Source organism: Xyrauchen texanus, chromosome 14, assembly GCF_025860055.1.
Source record: "Xyrauchen texanus isolate HMW12.3.18 chromosome 14, RBS_HiC_50CHRs, whole genome shotgun sequence".
In the NCBI taxonomy this organism is placed as follows: domain Eukaryota; kingdom Metazoa; phylum Chordata; class Actinopteri; order Cypriniformes; family Catostomidae; genus Xyrauchen; species Xyrauchen texanus.
Window position 1 is genome coordinate 19,430,359 of NC_068289.1, and position 17,712 is coordinate 19,448,070.

General features: G+C 44.9%; 1 pseudogene; it reads right to left on the bottom strand.

Moving 5' to 3' along the window:
- Positions 1-2,598: 2,598 nt before the first annotated feature.
- LOC127654551 (uncharacterized) lies at positions 2,599-16,909 on the bottom strand (annotated as a pseudogene).
- Positions 16,910-17,712: the final 803 nt, after the last annotated feature.

A 17,712-nucleotide genomic window follows, 5' to 3' on the forward strand; every position in this document is an offset into this window, starting at 1 on the left:
CCATGTATAATTAAACTCTAAAAGAGGTAGCCATACTATCTGGAACAATCTCAGCCCACCTGTTTCCAACTTAAACAGACCTTGATACCCACAAAGGGAAACAACATTCCAAGAGGACTGATCCAAAGTTGTTTAACTTTGGCACCAGCTCTATTCCTGCTGCTTGGGAGAAGAGGTTATGTAAAAAGTTGTCAGAAAAAAGCAACGTTTTCTCCCTTGAGGAATGGGATGTTGGATTAGCAAAGGGCATGGAACATCACATTTGATTAAGTGACCCAAGACCATTCAGAGAATGAACCCGTCGCATATCGCCGGCTGACATTGAGGATGTTCATAAACACATAAAAGCCCTGCTTGTAGCTGACATAATAAAAGAGTCCAGAAATCCTTTTGCCTCGCCCATTGTAGTAGCTAGGAAGAAGAATGGGAATGTAAGGATGTGTATTGACTACTTAACACTCAACAGTCTAACTTTTCCCAACAAATATACCACACCGGGAATTGATGATGCTCTGGATTGCCTTGCTGGTAATAAATGGTTCTCTGTTCAAGACCTGCAGACCCTTTTGGTTACTATCAAATAGAGATGGAAGAAGAGAGTAAAGAAAAAAATGCATTCATATGCCCACTGGGGTTCTACCAATTTGAGCGCATGCCCCAAGGAATTACTGGAGCTCCCTCCACTTTCCAGCAGTTAATGGAGAGAGAAGTGGAAGACATGCACCTTCTTCAAGTAATGTTTTACTTGGATGATCTTATTGTGTTCGGTCATATGTTGGAAGAACATGAAGAGAGACTCTTCAAAGTACTTGACCGTCTTTAAGAATATGGCTTAAAAGTTTAAATTGACAAATGCCAGTTCTGCCAATATCAAGTGAAGTATGTGGGACATATTGTTTCTGCTGCTGGACTTTCGAATGATCCCGAGAAGGTGGATGAAGTAACCTGCTGGAAGATGCCAACTTGTTTCCAGCTTCACACACGCTCCAGTCTTAGCATTTGCAGATACCACCAAGCCCTACAAACTTCATGTTTTCCCCAATTTGAATGGCTTAGGCACAGTCCTATATCAAGAATACCCTGAGGGGCTACGACCAGTGGCATATGCAAGCCAGAAGCTGAGTGCTACTGATTGTTGTTATCCGGTTCAACGACTTGGATTTCTGGCACTCAGTTGGGCAGTTGTTGGTAAGTTCCATGACTACCTGTATGGAGCCAAGTTTGTGGTGAGAAACCGATAATAACCCACTCAACAAGTGCCAAGTTAAATGCCACTATACATTGATGGTTAGCTGCATTAGCCACTTATGATTTCAGCTTGCAATACAAACCAGGAAAACACAATGTGGATGCATATGTACTCGATATGCCTCAGACCGTGATTCTGTGGAATGGCAAGAGATACCACAATCAGCAGTAAAGGCTGTGCATCATCTATCCATCTCTTCCCAAGGCAATGAGTCCCATACCAGGTTAATCAATCAAATTTGCATCACTCCACAAAGTATTCCACTGTTGTATGCCTCTCCTGCACAGCTTGAAACTGGTCAAATGGAGTGGTGGACAAAAGCAGATCTAAGCTCAGCCCAAGATCAAGATCCTATCATTGGTCTAGTGAAAAAAGAAGTAAACCTAATCACATTACTTACCATGCCCAGAAATTCAAATCTAACTGTAGCACTGTGACTGATGAAGTGACTGGTTATTCCCCGTACTATCTCTTGTTTGAAAGGGAAGCTCGTCTAACTGTGGATCTATGCTTTGGTACTTCACCAGATGGAGAAAAGGACATAACATACCAGCAGTTTGTGGAAAGGATGAGAAATGAGCTTCAAGATGCTTTCCCGCTAGCAGCTGAGATGTCCTTGAAAAACCATCTAAGAACAAATAGCGCTATGACAAGAAAGTAACGCATCAGACTATGGAAGAAGGAGATCATGTTCCCATATGGAATATCACTTTCACAGAAAAACATAAGTTGGATGATAGGTGGAATTCCTTGCCCTACATTGTAGTGGAGAAGTTAAGGAACTTGCCTGTTTAAAAATTCATGCCTAAAACTTGAACAGGTCAGATGAAAACTCTCCACAAAGAGCATCTGTTACTGACTGAAGACAATGTACAATTTTCTGTTCTGATCGAAGAGAGAGATAGAGCACAATACTTCCAATGACCAGATCCCATTCTGTAAAAAGAAAACAGGAAATTAATATGAAATTAATGAATATGAAGAAGTGGAAACTTCCTCTGAAAGTGATGAGCTATGCTATTACTTACCAGACTGGGCCAGGATGCAGATGAAGCCATTATATACGAAATTACCTGAACCTGCTGTTCAGAAAGAAGTTGTACACAGAGGTGAACAAATAAATATTCAAGATGACGTGATGAATAGAAGTCTAAGAGAAAATATGAGAGATCTTTTTCAAACACCTCCTGGATGGGAGTTTACAGAAACATCTACTGATGCACAACCTTGGACACATCATCAGTGTTGTTTCCAGGAGTCACTGGGTGTTTCGGGTCTTACAACAGACACCCTCGTCCAGGCGACCCGACCGAGGCTGATCAGGCCCCGGCCTGTGTCCAAGTGGCATTCTACTGCCCCCACTGCTCTCCCATCTTTAACCAGAGCCATCTGGATGCTTTTTCTGCTGCCTCCACGTTGTTGCCTATGGCTCTTCTTTGATTAGCACCTTTTATGCCCAGCGTACCATAGGCCTTGCTCAGGGAGTAACTAGCAAATCCCCTACTGCCCACCTCTACTGGCATACACCTGGTCCTCCATCCGTTCCTCAGACAATCCTCCACCAGTTCTTGATATTTCTCCCTTTTTCTCTCTTGAGCTTCCTCCATCCTCTCCTCCCAGGGTACTGTCAGCTCTAACAAGATCAGAGGTTTGGTGGCCTCAGAGACCAAGATGATGTCAGGTCTCAATTTGGACTGGGTGATATGTGTTGGGATTTTCAGCTGCCTTTCCAGGTCGACTGTCATCACCCAGTCTCGGGCCGTGGAGAGCAAACCTACAGAGCAGTTTTTTGATGTTTTCTCTGGCTTTTGTCCTTCCTTGATTAAGTGAATTGTCTTGGCAGAAGCTTGGGTGTATCGGCTGTCCTTGATCCCCTTGCTGATTGCCTCAGCGATGGATTTGAGGACCTGGTCGTGCCTCCATCGATACCGGCCCTCACCCAGCGCCATGGAGCAGCTGCTCAGGATGTGTTCTAATGTTCCTATTTTGGCACAAAGAGGGCATGCAGGTGTTTCTATTTTGCCCCATGTGCACAGGTTGGATGGACTTGGGAGGACGTCATAGACTCCCTGAATCAAGAACTTGATTCTCTGGGGGGGTTCCACTTCCAGATTTCCTTCCAGGTGATGCTCCGCTCCATCGCCTGCTCCCACTTCATTCAGGCGCCTTGCTGCCGCATGTCCACTGCTCTGCTGGTTCGCTCTTCCTCGACTGAAGCTCGCACCTCCTCCTGTACCAGCCTCTGCCTCTCCTTTCCACTAGCTGAGTCATATCGGGTCGCTGTTAGACTCCCGAGTCCGGCTCTGCCTTGCGCCACTGTTCCAAGGATGGCCTTGTGCTTCAGTCACGCCTCTGCCTGCTGGACTGCCTCGGCCGTCCTCCACTTCCTCCCTGTCCTCACAACAATCCCTGCGCCGGACACTTTGGTATCTCTGGATCTAGAGTACTGCAGGTGTTCTCGTGTCTGTCCAATGATGAACTCCTCCCTGACTGAGCTAAAAGGGAGCCTGAGCTTGTTGGTGTTCCCATATAGCCCGATGTTACTCAGGCTACGCGGCAAACAATGTATTACCTGAAAAGAAAAAATTAAGGTCAGCAATGCTCCTGGAGTGGAAACAAACTCTGCTGAAAGTCATCCTAAGGGGAATGTAAAGCCTGTCATAAAGCTTGATATGGTGTCATCCATTGGCCAAGTGAGTTAAGTGTTGGAAAGTAAGCTCTTACTCCCCTGTTAAAGCCACTATGCAGAGTTAAGTGAGAATTTTCATCTAGTCAAGTCAAGCCAATTTTATTTGTATAGCGCCTTTCACAACACACATCGTTTCAAAGTAGCTTTACAGAAGATCAGGCATTAACAGACGATAAAACTGTAATGTCTATAATGTCGATGAATCATCATTGTGTAAGTAGATAAAATACGATTGTTAATCGTGTTTAAAAATAAGTAATTACATTATAATTGTATTAATAAACACAGTGAGCAAGCTGAAGGCGACTGTGGCAAGGAACACAAAACTCCATAAGATTTTGATTAATGGAGAAAAATAACTTTGGGAGAAACCAGACTCACTGTGGGGGCCAGTTCGCCTCTGGCTAACATAATGAATAATGTAAATATTACTTATCTATAGTTAAAGTCATGGTTTAAAATGATTAAACTAAGTAAGTGTTAAGGGTCAGAGTTTAAACATCGATTTTGTTTGAACTGTAAGTTTAATGACCAATGTCTTTGAAGTCCATCCTGGATTAACTGAAGAAGTTCACATAGATGCAATTGTCCATATTAATTGGCTGATGAAGGCTTTTGTTGGCAATTGTTAGTCTATACATTCCATTTTAAGATCATAGTCCATCAATAGACAGAGGTGATGCAGCCAGAGATCAGGGATGTGAAACGCAGTTCAACCTGGCCAGTAATTTCGGTGAGGTTTGGTGTGGTCCATCCTAAATCCAAGGTTCAGGCAGTGGGATATGAAGTATCCCATGTCTTATGGTTGGAATTGGCATCAGTTCATTTTCTGAAGTCCATCATAATAAACTGAAGTGAAGTTTGGCTGACACTGGCTGCATTTAGCCATCATCATTCAGCGACAAGTAGCAGTGGAGTCCAACACAAAGCAGGAATGGTGCTGGATCCAGCCGGTTCTGGTGACCTCAGGATAGGATTCCCGAGGTTGAGACAGGGAAACAAATAAAATATGCCATTCAATTTATTGCAGAGTTATAAATCATGATCAATGTTTCTGGTTTCTGGTTACGGCAGACAAAACTAAAGCAGCCTTATTGTGGGTTGGAGGATAAATTAGGTGTATGCCTGGCTAAATAGACAAGTCTTTAGTCTAGACTTAAACTGAGGGAGTGTGTCTGCATCTCAAACAGAGTTAGGGAGACTATTCCATAGTTTAGGAGCCAAATATGAAAAGGATCTCCTTTTGTGGATTTTGATATTCTAGGAACTATTAACAGGCAAGAATTTTATGATCGTAATGAACGTGATGGAATATAGCGTGGTAATAGGTCACTTAAGTGCTGTGGAGCTAGACCATTCAAAGCTTTGTACATAGTTAACAGAATATTTTAATTAATACGGAATTTAACAGGTAGCCAATGTAACAATGATAAAATGGGGCTAATATGATCATATTTTTTGGTTCTCTTTAGCACTCTGGGTGCTGCATTTTGAACTGATTGAAGTTTATTTATTAATCTTGCTGGACATCCTCCCAGTAATGCACTACAATAATCTAGTATTGAGGTCATGAACACATTAATTATTTTTTCGGCATCAGCAACAGAGAGCATGTGCCGTAATTTAGCAATATTTCTTAGGTGGAAGAATGCTGTTCTACAAACATTGGTATTTCGATTTTCAAAGGATGGATTGGTATCAAATATAACACCTAGTTCTTCGCTGTTGAAGATGACATAACAGTAAATTCATCGAGAGTCAAATTATATTGTAGTGGCTTATTTTTAGAGATTTTTGGTCCAATAATTAGTACCTCTGTTTTGTCAGAATTGAGTAGAATGAAATTTCTGGCCATTCAATCTTTTATTTCATTGATACACTCCCAGGGGAAGCATATACTAGGAGAAAAGCAGAGGCCCTTAAACTGATCCTTGTGGCACTCCATATTTTAATTTTGTTTGTTTTGACAATTCATTATTTACATAGACAAAGTGGTAGCGGTCTGCTAAATATTCAAACTGAAATTCTTTGTATATACTATTTCTCTGTATAAATAAACATATTTTGGAGGATACTACCTTTTGTAGTATTTTCTACATAAACAGGAGATTTCAAATCAGTCTATAATTTGCCAGTTCTCCAGGATCAAGTTGTGGCTTCTTAATAAGCTGTTTGATAACTGCCATTTTAAAGTTTCTTGGGACATGTCCTAAGCATAGCGAGGAGTTAATAATATTTAGAAGAGGTTCTAAAATTACAGGAGATACCTCTTTTAAGAGCTAAGTTGGTATAGGATCTAACAATCATGTTGTGGCTTTTGATGTTTTGATAAGATTTGTTAGCTCTTCATGAACTATGACAGTGGAGGATTGAAGAGGAAAATTATTAGACACTGTTTTCTGAGATGCTATGACAGATGATTGCATAATTCTAATTTTATTTCTAATTATTTCAATTTTATCTGTCAAGAAATTCATGAAGTCATTACTCTTGTGCTGCGATGTAATATCTGGTTCTGTTGAGTCTTTATTCCTAACCAATTTATTCACAGTACCGAATAAACACCTTAGATTGTTGTGGTTATTTTCTATGAGTTTACTAAAATATGCTTACCTGGCAGCTTTTAGTGCCTCTCTGTAGCTACAGACACTATCCTTCTATGCACCACGAAATACTTCTAATTTTTTATTTTTCCACATGCGCTCCATTGAGAGCATGAGTGTGATGATTGTACCATGGTGCAGGGCTTATTTCTTTAATTTTCTTTAATTGAAGTTGGGCGACAATATCAAGAGTACTAGAGAAGACTGCATTTATATTTTTGGTTATTTCATCAAGTTCTTCTGGGCTTTGGGGTTTATTGAGTGTATGAGATAGATCTGGAAGATTATTAGTGAAGCTATCTTTAGTGTTCGAAAGAATAGTTCTACCTGAACGATAGCATGATGTAGATTGAGTAACATTAGCTGATTACAGAATACAAGAGGCCAGGTAATGATCTGAGATTTCATCACTCTGATGCAGAATTTCTATATTATCAACATCAAATCCATATGACAGAATTAAATCTAGCGTATGATTATGGCGATGAGTTGGTCCTGTTACATTTTGTCTGACTCCAAGGGAGTCGAGAATATCGATAAATACTAATCCCAATGTATAATTTTCATTATCTATGTGAATGTTGAAGTCACCAACAATTAAAGCTCTATCTACAGTAACTACAAGATCTGACAAAAAACTTGCAAATTCACAAAGGAAATCAGAATAAGGCCCGGGTGATCTATACATTGTAGCAAGGACAAAAGACGACAGATTTTTTATTTATATCTGACGGTGTCACAGTAAGCATTATTAGTTCAAAAAACTTACATTTATATCCTGTCCTCTGAGTAATGCCAAAAACTTCACTGTAAATTGTAGCAACACCTCCTCCTCAACCCTACAGATGAGGCTCATGTTTATAACAAAATCTGGGGGAGTAGATTCATTTAAACTAATATATTAATTGGTTTAAGCCAGGTTTCAGTCAAACTGTTACGAATGGAGGCAGACGAGGAGAGCGGATCTAAATGCAAACTACTTTATTTAAATTAGACAATAAACAAACACAAAGGAAAAACCCTCAATGGGGAAATAAACACAAGACTGAGGAAAACGGGCAGGGAACACACACACCAGGCTAACAACATTCAACGATAGACATTGACTAAACAAACAGACAGGGTTAAATACGTGGACATGGGAAGACAGGAACCAATGACAAACAGAACTCAAACAAGATAACTAGGTGAATGAACAGAAACCAATGATAAACTAATGAGGACAGGTGAAAACAATGACAGAGAACACGAACGCTAACAGGGAGACTGTGGAGCTAAACAAAGGACAAAAGTGAAAACTACGGAAAACAAAAGGGACAAAAAAGTAAACAAAGGGCAACGGTGAAACAAGACAAGGTATCCCTAACAGAGCCCCCCCTCAAGGATCGGATTCCAGACGATCAAAAATAACAGAACAAAAAACAGGAAGAACAAATGTCCATTGACTGGGGGGGAAGCTTGTGGTGGGCAGACAGACCAAGGGGAGCAACGAAGGGCAGACAGGCAGTCCAGGGGGCAACAAGGGGCAGACAGACAGTCCAGGGGGCAACGAGGGGCAGACAGGCAGTCCAGGGGGCAACCAGGGGCAGACAGGCAGTCCAGGGGGCAACAAGGGGCAGACAGGCAGTCCAGGGGGCAACAAGGGGCAGACAGGGAAAACGGACCGGTTCGGGGGGCCTGGGAGGTGGCCACAGGACAGGGACAGGTCGAGGAGGCCTGGGAGATGGCCACAAGACGGGGATAGGTCGAGGAGGCCTGGGAGGCGGCCTTGGGACAGGGACAGGTCTAGGTGGTCTGGGAGCTGGCCACAGGGCAAGGGTAGGTTCAGGAGGCCTGGGAGCTGGCCACAGGGCAAGGACAGGTTGAGGAGGCCTGGGAGACGGCCACAAGACGGGGACAGGTCGAGGAGGCCTGGGGGGTGGCCTTTGGACAGGGAAAGGTCCCGGAGGCGGAGCCTTAGGAGGCGGATCCTTAGGAGGCTCAGGAGGCGGAGCCGCAGGAGGCGGAGCCGTAGGAGGCTCGGGAAGCGGAGCCGGGAGAGGCTCGGGAGGCTCAGGAGGTGGAGCCGAGGGAGGCGATGGCCTAGGAGGCTCAGGAGGCGGAGCCATGGGAGGCTTGGGAGGCGGAGCCGTGGGAGGCTCGGGAGGCAGAGCCGCAGGAGGCGGAGCCGTAGGAAGCTCGGGAGGCGGAGCTGCAGGAGGCGGAGCCGCAGGAGGCGGAGCCGTAGGAGGCTCGGGAGGCTCAGGAGGTGGAGCTGAGGGAGGCAATGGCCTAGGAGGCTCAGTAGGTGGAGCTGAGGGAGGCTCAGGAGGTAGAGCCGTAGGACGCTCTAGAGGCGGAGCCCTAGTAGGCTCTGGAGTCCCTGGGCGCTGAGCCGTAGGAGGCTCGGGAGGCGGAGCCGTAGGAAGCTCGGGAGGCGGAGCCCTAGAAGGCTCAGGAGGCTCTGGGAGCAGAGCCGTAGGGGGCTCTAGGGGCAGAGACCTGGAAGGCTCTGGAGGCAGAGCCGAGGGAGTCTCGGGAGACAGAGCTGAGGAAGGCTCGGGAGACGGAGCCGTAGGAGGCTTTAGGGGTGGAGCCGAGGGAGGCTCGGGAGGCGGAGCCCTAGAAGGCTCTGGAGTCTCTGGGAGCAGAGCCGTAGGAGGCTCGGGAGGCGGAGCCGTAGGAGGCTCTGGATGCGGGGCCGAAGGAGGCTCTAGAGAAAGGCCCTAGAAGGCTCTGGAATCTCTGGGAGCAGAGCCATAGGAGGAGGCTCTGGAGGCAGAGCCAAAGGAGGCTCGGGAGGTGGAGCCGAAGGAGGCTCGAGAGGCGGAGCCCTAGAAAGCTCTGGAGTCTCTGGGAGCAGAGCCGTAGGAGGCTCGGGAGGCGGAGCCGTAGGAGGCTCTGGAGGTTGAGCCGTAGGAGGCTCAGGGAGAACGGCCGTGGAAGACTCGAGAGGCTCTGGAGGTGGAGCCCTGGAAGGCTCGAGAGGCTTGAGAGGCGGAGCCCTGGAAGGCCCGAGAGGCTTGAGAGGCAGAGCCCTGGGAGGCTTGAGAGGCTTGAGAGGAGGAGCCCTGGAAGGCTCGAGAGGAGGAGCCCTGGGAGGCTCGAGAGACTTGAGAGGCGGAGCCCTGGAAGACTCGGGAGGTGGAGCTCTGGGAAGCTCGAGAGGAGCCCTGGAAGACTCGGTAGGCGGGGCTCTGGAAAGCTCGGAAGGCGGAGCTCTGGAAAGCTCTGGAGGCTCGGAAGGCGGAGCTCCGGAAAGCTCGGGAGGCTTGAGAGGCGGAGCCCTGGGAGGCTCGAGAGGCTTGAGAGGCGGAGCCCTGGGAGGCTCGAGAGGAGGAGCCCTGGAAGGCTCGAGAGGCTTGAGAGGCGGAGCCCTGGGAGGCTCGAGAGGAGGAGCCCTGGGAGGCTCGAGAGGAGGAGCCCTGGGAGGCTCGAGAGGCGGGGCCCTGGGAGGCCCGAGAGGAGCCCAGGGAGGCTCAAGGAGTGCTGGCTCTTGGACGGTCATGGCTACTGGCGCTGGCTCTTGGACGGTCATGGCTACTGATGCTGGCTCTTGGACGGTCATGGCTAGTGGCACTGGGACGGACAAGACCACAGGCGCTGGCTCAGGGACGGTTGAGGCTACAGGCGCTGGCTCGCTGACGTCGGAGGCTACAGGCGCTGGCTCGCTGACGTCGGAGGCTACAGGCGCTGGCTCGCTGACGTCGGAGACTACAGGCGCTGGCTCACTGACGTCGGAGGCTACAGGCGCTGGATCACTGACATCGGAGGCTACAGGCGCTGGCTCACTGACGTCGGAGGCTACAGGCGCTGGCTCACTGACGTCGGAGGCTACAGGCGCTGGCTTACTGACATCGGAGGCTACTGGTGCTGGCTCGCTGACGGCTGAGGCGACAGGCGCTGGCTCACTGACATCGGGGGCTAACGGCTCGCTGACCGTGGCAGGCGTGGGCTCTGGCTCGCTGGCTGTGGCAGGCGTGGGCTCTGGCTCGCTGGCCGTGGCAGGCGTGGGCTCTGGCTTGCTGGCCATGGCAGGCGTGGGCTCTGGCTCGCTGGCCGTGGCAGGCGGAGACTGGGGAGCAGAAGCCTTTCCTCTTCTCCTCCTCCTCCTCCGGGCGGACGAAGCTGGCAACGCTGGCTCTGTGAATGACGAGGCTGGCAAGGCTGGCTCGTTGGCCGTGGCAGGCACGGAAAGCCCAGAAGCGGAAACCGGGATAGAGAGAGGTGGTTCCCTGGCAGCGAGTTCTTTCAAGACTAGACTCACATACTCCTTCCACGTGAGGTCTCCGGGGTCCGGCAATTCCCTCTGCCAGTGCCTGGGTAGCCCGATCCGGTAGATGGTCTTGAGGGATGTGTCGTCAAAGCCGGTGTGGATGGCAACAGTGGAAAAAAAGTGGGAGTACTCGCGGTCTTTCAGTTCCATAAAGAAAGCTGCTAGATCCATATTTGGGCGGTCTATCGTTCTGTTACGAATGGAGGCAGCCGAGGAGAGCGGATCTAAATGCAAACTACTTTATTTAAATTTGACAATAAACAAACACAAAGGAAAAACCCTCAATGGGGAAATAAACACAAGACTGAGGAAAACAGGCAGGGATCACACACACACCAGGCTAACAACATTCAACGATAGACAGTGACTAAACAAACAGACAGGGTTAAATACGTGGACATGGGAAGACAGGAACCAATGAACAAACAGAACTCAAACAAGATAACTAGGTGAATGAACAGAAACCAATGATAAACTAATGAGGACAGGTGAAAACAATGACAGAGAACACGAACGCTAACAGGGAGACTGTGGAGCTAAACAAAGGACAAAAGTGAAAACTACAGAAAACAAAAGGGACAAAAAAGGTAAACAAAGGGCAACGGTGAAACAAGACAAGGTATCCCTAACACAAACAGAGCGCATCCAATTTATGATCTGTAATCATTTAATTAACAATTGGTGCTTTGATAGAAAGAGATCTAATGTTTAGTAGCCCAATTTTTATATGATGTGTATCTTTAATTTGTTTGTTTTGTTCAAGTGTGACAGTAATAAAAAATTTTCTAAATGATTTAGTGAGGGTTTTGTGTTTGGTAGTTCAGGGAACAGACACAGACTCTGTGAGATATCTAGGAGATACTGTCTCTATGTGTTGTAGTTTATGTGAACTGTGTGACGTCTCAAGGATGCTAGCAGTTGTTTGGATTAACCACTTTGTCTGCTTCCTGACCTGGGCCCCAGTTAGTTAAATACTATCATTATTAAGACTATGAGCCAAATTGCTAGAGAGGAGAGTGGCACCTTCCCTGGAGGGATGGAGTCCGTCTCTATTTAGCAGGTCAGGTCTACCCCAAAAACTCTTCCAATTATCTATGAATCCTATTTTATTCTTCAGCCAAAACTCAGACATCAGGCCATTCAGTGACAATAATCTACTAGATAAACCTCGTCACCACGACGAGTAGGGAGGGGACCAGAGCAAATTACAGTGTCTGAAATAATTTTTGCAAATTCACACACCTCTTTAACATTATCTTACTATATTACTATGTAGCCTCATGGGGACAAGATAATTTTAGTGGGAGAGTGTAACCCCAAGGGTTTCCCTAATATTAAACAGGGAACTTAAAATGCATTTATCAACAATGTCTGTTGAGACATTGACAATGTCTGTTTATTAACATGTCTGTTGAGTTTGATAGAGTTGCAAAGAGTTAAGTTCAGTAATTAGAGGATTACATCATATTCACAAACAGTTACATTTAAGCTTAAGTTTTATTTAATATTGGTGTGATGTACAGTAGGCAAGTGGTGTACCAGAGGAACCCTTTAAATTAGCTGAGAGACACAAATCTGAACCAGAGTTCCCACCCTATAAAAGCTCATGTCTAACACCCCTGGGAGGGAAAAAGGAGCTGCAAACACTTATTAGGATACATACAGGCATTTCTGTCATTAATGTCTATAAAGGTGAGAATCAATCTGAAACCCCATCGTACCAAAGTCATCATTATTTATTTAATTAAATACTATGATCATCATAAACTTTTGGCATCTCAACAAGGTTACTTATAATTTCCAAGCTTGACAGTATTTCTGCATATTGGCATGTTGAGAAGACAAACTCCTGGACATATTGGCCAAGGTTTCAGCGTTGGACCGTACAGCTCCCGCAACAATGTATTTAAGTTCTACTTTATAACGAGCAATCAAATTGCTGTTTTGCAAATTGCCATTACTCTTTGTTGTTATGATTTTCCCCTGTCTAGGGGCTGGGAAGAGAGTAACAAGGTAAAAATACATTTAAATAAATCGATAAATGGGAGTAAGAAATTAATTTCTTGTCTCCGGCCCCAGCACAATACACACAAATAAACATCAGTCACTTCAAATATTGAGTTGTTTATTTTGTATAATAATAATGTGAATACAGTATCATAAACTTCAGGAAGGGATTTAAGCCAAAAATCAAACATAAAAGAGTGTTCTCTTGAGAGGGAAAATGATAACTTACAAAAAGAAAAACACACTTCCCTGTCTCCTTCTCTATGAATAAACAGGAGAAAACATTTATTAAATGAATCTACAACAACCTCCCCACTAAATTTCCCAATATAATAAACAAATCTTCCAACAAAAGTTAACTAAATTACAACAGATAAATTAGATAATTAAGAATATAGTTAGTCAACAATAAACTAACACTAGCACAGATGAAAATGACAATATCTGGTGCAGGAGAGATGAAACTCTCCTCCGAAGGATAAATGCTCAAATCTATTCTTGCAGCCGCTCGCAATGCAACCTCTCTATGCAGTTCACAACCGATGCTGCCAATGCACGCCTCTCTTCTCTCCTTCTTCCTTCCTATTTATGTGAGCTACAGTCCTCTTAGTGGCTAATCACAGTAGGCAGGACTATGCGATGGTAACAGGAAACAGGTGGCAGTAATTAGTACCTGCTCAAAGGAAAGTGGGAGAGACAAAAGGAAAATCTGATGGATAGAACACACCCAAATAGTGACAATTCATACACCACAAACATAGATGTAAATAAATACATCCAGGGATGCAACAATGTAAAATAACAAGCAGCATTATTTAAGATGATCATAAAAGTTTAAGTTGCAACTTGTTATCGGGAAACTCAGCCTATATTATTTGTATTGTTGTAAAGAAAATACACATTCATTTATTACCTCTTATCCTATGTAAGGCCGTGAAGGTACTGGAGCCTAATGCAGGAAAATGCATTTTTTAAATAACATTAGAAAAGCTGAAAATTAGCTTTGTCTTTTACAATTGAAGACAAATGTCAAATCTAGTAACATGTTAGCCTAGATAAGATTATTTGAATGTTTATTACGTTGCTTTTTTTTATGTCTGTCAATACATTTCTGAATTTAAAAGCAACACCGGACATTAAAATGCAGATATTGACTTGGTTCAAGAAATGCAATCAATAAATAAACAAATTAATATATAAATAATTAATAATTGCATCTTACATTTCAATTTAATAAACTGTGGTCACCATACTTCATTATGCCTATGTCTACCTACACAGCAACTGTGATTAAGGGCTGGTTCAAGATAATGAGAGAGGCCCTAGGCAGAATTACTTTTGAAGGACCCACAAATTGTTGAATTTTTTTATTTAATTATTTTTTGTTTTTTATTATTTAATTTTGCATGACATACAATAAACTGTAAGCTCATTCAAACATGAACATGGAGGGAAACAAGAATCACATGACTAGGGAACACATGACATGAACAGGAACTGAACTTTTCAAAAGACATGAAATACATGAACACACACATTAAACATTACATATCCCCCCCTCTAGGGGCGGCTCCTTGTCTTGTCTTGTTCTCCCATGACATGTATTTAAGCCCTCATGTTTGCTATTGTCTCTTGTCAAGTATTGTTAAATGTAACCTTGTTTGCTAAGTCTCATTTAAGTCAAGTTTATGTTCATATTAATTGTTCAAGTTTATGTTTAGTTTAGTTAATGACTATAGTTAGGGTTTTGGATTTCACGTATGTAAATTAAAATGCACTTGGGTTCTTCATTTTCATGTCATTGCCAGTGCCAGCACATTGTTACACATACTTGTATTACTATTAATATTCATGTTCAGATAAATTCTAGCCATTTCTGAAATCACAACACACCAAAGAAATGCATTTTCATATTTCCTAAAACTACAAGTATATATACAACAATTTCAATTCATATTTTTATTAACATTTATAAAAAATTATATTAATTTTAATGTTATTATATTCATACATTATCTTTCAACTGCTAATCTGGGTGCGTTTCCCAATTGACGTAACTCCCTGCTTAACCACCATAGTACGATGCATTGTTAAAGAAACTAAACAGCTAGTCACGACTGTTTCCTCAAACCCTAGTAACTATGTCTCACATCCGTCTTTCAAACCACATTGGTTCAACAATATAGAACTGTCGTTAATGACGTTATGCAGGGGTGGAGTAATAACTTTAGGGAAAATTTTATTATAATAGCTCGTTCACACGAAAGACGCTTAATGCAAGAAAGCTGCTGAAGACACGAGATCGATGTGCACCATGTAATGTGTTTCATCTACATCAGACTTCGAGGTTCTCCCGACACACTTGAGCACAAATGCACATGAGCACTCTTCAAATAGGCGCATTCTATTCAGAAGACATGATCCCTATGCCCTAATCTCTTCAAAGTCTTTACCATCCACTGTGACAGCACTGTAGGGCTGAAAGATTTGGGGCTCCAAAATAACAGCAATTTGGAAGTCACTTTTTAAGCCATTTTTATTGAAAATTGCCTGAAGACAAAACTGCCACTTGGGCATTAACATGAGCACAGACTCTTTTTTTAAAAATACATGTAAACATGAATAAAATCTTAACAAAATGAAAGATATATATGGAATAAAATATATAGAAGCCTCAGAAGACAAATGATGTCCACAAAGCAAACTAACTAACTGTAGCCTAGTTTCAACCACACAACTTTGCAATGCTGTTTGTGAATGTATGTTTGAACTAAGGTTTCAAGACACATGGCATGGTGTTTCTACAAGAAACATATCAAATTCAGTGTTACTGTGTCAAAGTTCCACATCTATAAGCTAGTTCTCAAGTCAAGCTTAAGACTCACAGGCATGAATTGTTGGGCAAACAGAATTATATTTACTATTTTATTTGATCACCTCACAATTTCTCCTGCTCTTGTTTTTGCGTACAGCTCATTAAATTATGGATTTCTTCTCTTGAGCACAGCTGCTTGATACAGAGCAGAGTGAACATTACCGCCACCCAGAAGACGTGTCCGAGATTTTGCGATAGCACAGTAGACATCAGACAGAGTTTTGTTGCAATGCTGTCAATATACTCCACTTAGATTTTCCAAGATAGAAAAAAAGATTATTGTTCACATGATAATGGATTCAAATTTCAAATCAGAAGTTTTTAATTGCAGATGTGAGAGCACTGAGTAATGAGCCTTGTTTCTCAAAAGCATCGTAAGCCAGGAAACGTGAATGTACACTATGTGAATCAAAAGGGGCTCTCACATAGCATAATAATTTGGTCTGGAAACTGAACAAATGCACAAAGAACAGGATATAAAATGACTGACATCAGTACTGAACTACTCATAGACCTGTCTAAATATTAATAAATCATCTGGTTAGAGTTTAGTGTACTGCCATCATGCAGCATACAATTTGTTACTGCCTTGTACTTGCTAATACATGATTATGCAAGCTGATTTGAATCAGCCATTAGAGGAAGAAAGAAGAGGAGGATGAAGAGTATGTCACGATTCCCTTGTGTTCTGCCCTGTGTTTCACTAGTCTTGGTCAAAAAAACTACACTTCCCATGATTCCCGGCCCTCATCACTGCCAGCCCTGTGTCATTGTTCTCACCTGATTGTCGTTTGTCATCGTCATGTCTCCTGTGTATTTAAACCCTGCTGTTTCTTCACTCCTTGTCGGTCGTTGAATGTGAATGTTATGGTTGTGTCTTCATGTTTCGCCTGCCCGTGGATGTTTTTTCATGTTTATGTTGTTTTCCCCTCGTGGATGTTTTGTTTGTTCCCAGTGTTGTTTTATTTTTAGTTAACTTGTTCACATTTTACTCTTTCATTAAAAGAACCGCACTTAGATCTCCACTCCTCGTCTGCCTTCGTCTGCATTCTTAACAGAACGACCGACCCACTATGGATCTAGCGGTTCTTCGGGCAAACTGTCGTTTGCTGGATTTGAGGCAGGAAAGCCGTCCGGTGGAGGACCATGTTCGTGACTTTCTGGAGCTAGCGAGTGCCACGGACTTCCCAGACTCCTCGCTGGTGGTTTTCTTCCGGGGCAACCTGACCATGTTCGCTCAAGGAGCGGTTGCCACCGGCGATGCGCGGCTGGACGCTCCGCGATTTCACGGAGGAGACCCTGCTGGCATGCGGCTCACCGTTCACTGTGGGCGTTGTTGAAGAGGACTCAACCTCTTCCAGCCAGCGCCTACGCCTGCCACGGTCAGCGAGCCAGCGCCTACGCCTGCCACGGTCAGCGAGCCAGCTCCTGCAGCCCCTACCATCAGCGAGCCAGCGCCAGCAGCCTCGACCGTCCCTGAGCCAGCGCCTGTAGCCTCGACCGTCCCTGAGCCAGCGCCTGTAGCCTCGACCGTCCCTGAGCCAGCGCCTGTAGCCTCGACCGTCCCTGAGCCAGCGCCTGTAGCCTCGTACGTCAGTGAGCCAGCGCCTGTAGCCTCGACCGTCCCAGAGCCAGCGACTGTAGCCTCGACCGTCCCAGAGCCAGCACCAGTAGCCTCGCCCATCCCCGAGCCTCCCAGGGCTCCGACTCTCGAGCCTCCCAGGGCTCCGCCTCTTGAGCCATCCGAGCCTCCCAGGGCTCTGCCTCCTGATCCTCCCACGGCTCCGCCCCCTGAGCCTCCAGAGCTTTCCATGGTTCCGCCTCCCTCGGCTCCGCCTCCTGAGCCTCCCGAGCCTTCCTCGGCTCCGCCTCCTGAGCCTCCCACAGCTCCGCCTCCAGAGCTTTCCATGGTTCCGCCTCCCTCGGCTCCGCCTCCTGAGCCTCCCGAGCCTTCCTCGGCTCCGCCTCCTGAGCCTCCCACAGCTCCGCCTCCTGAGCCTCCCGAGCCTCCCTCAGCTCCGCCTCCTGAGCCTT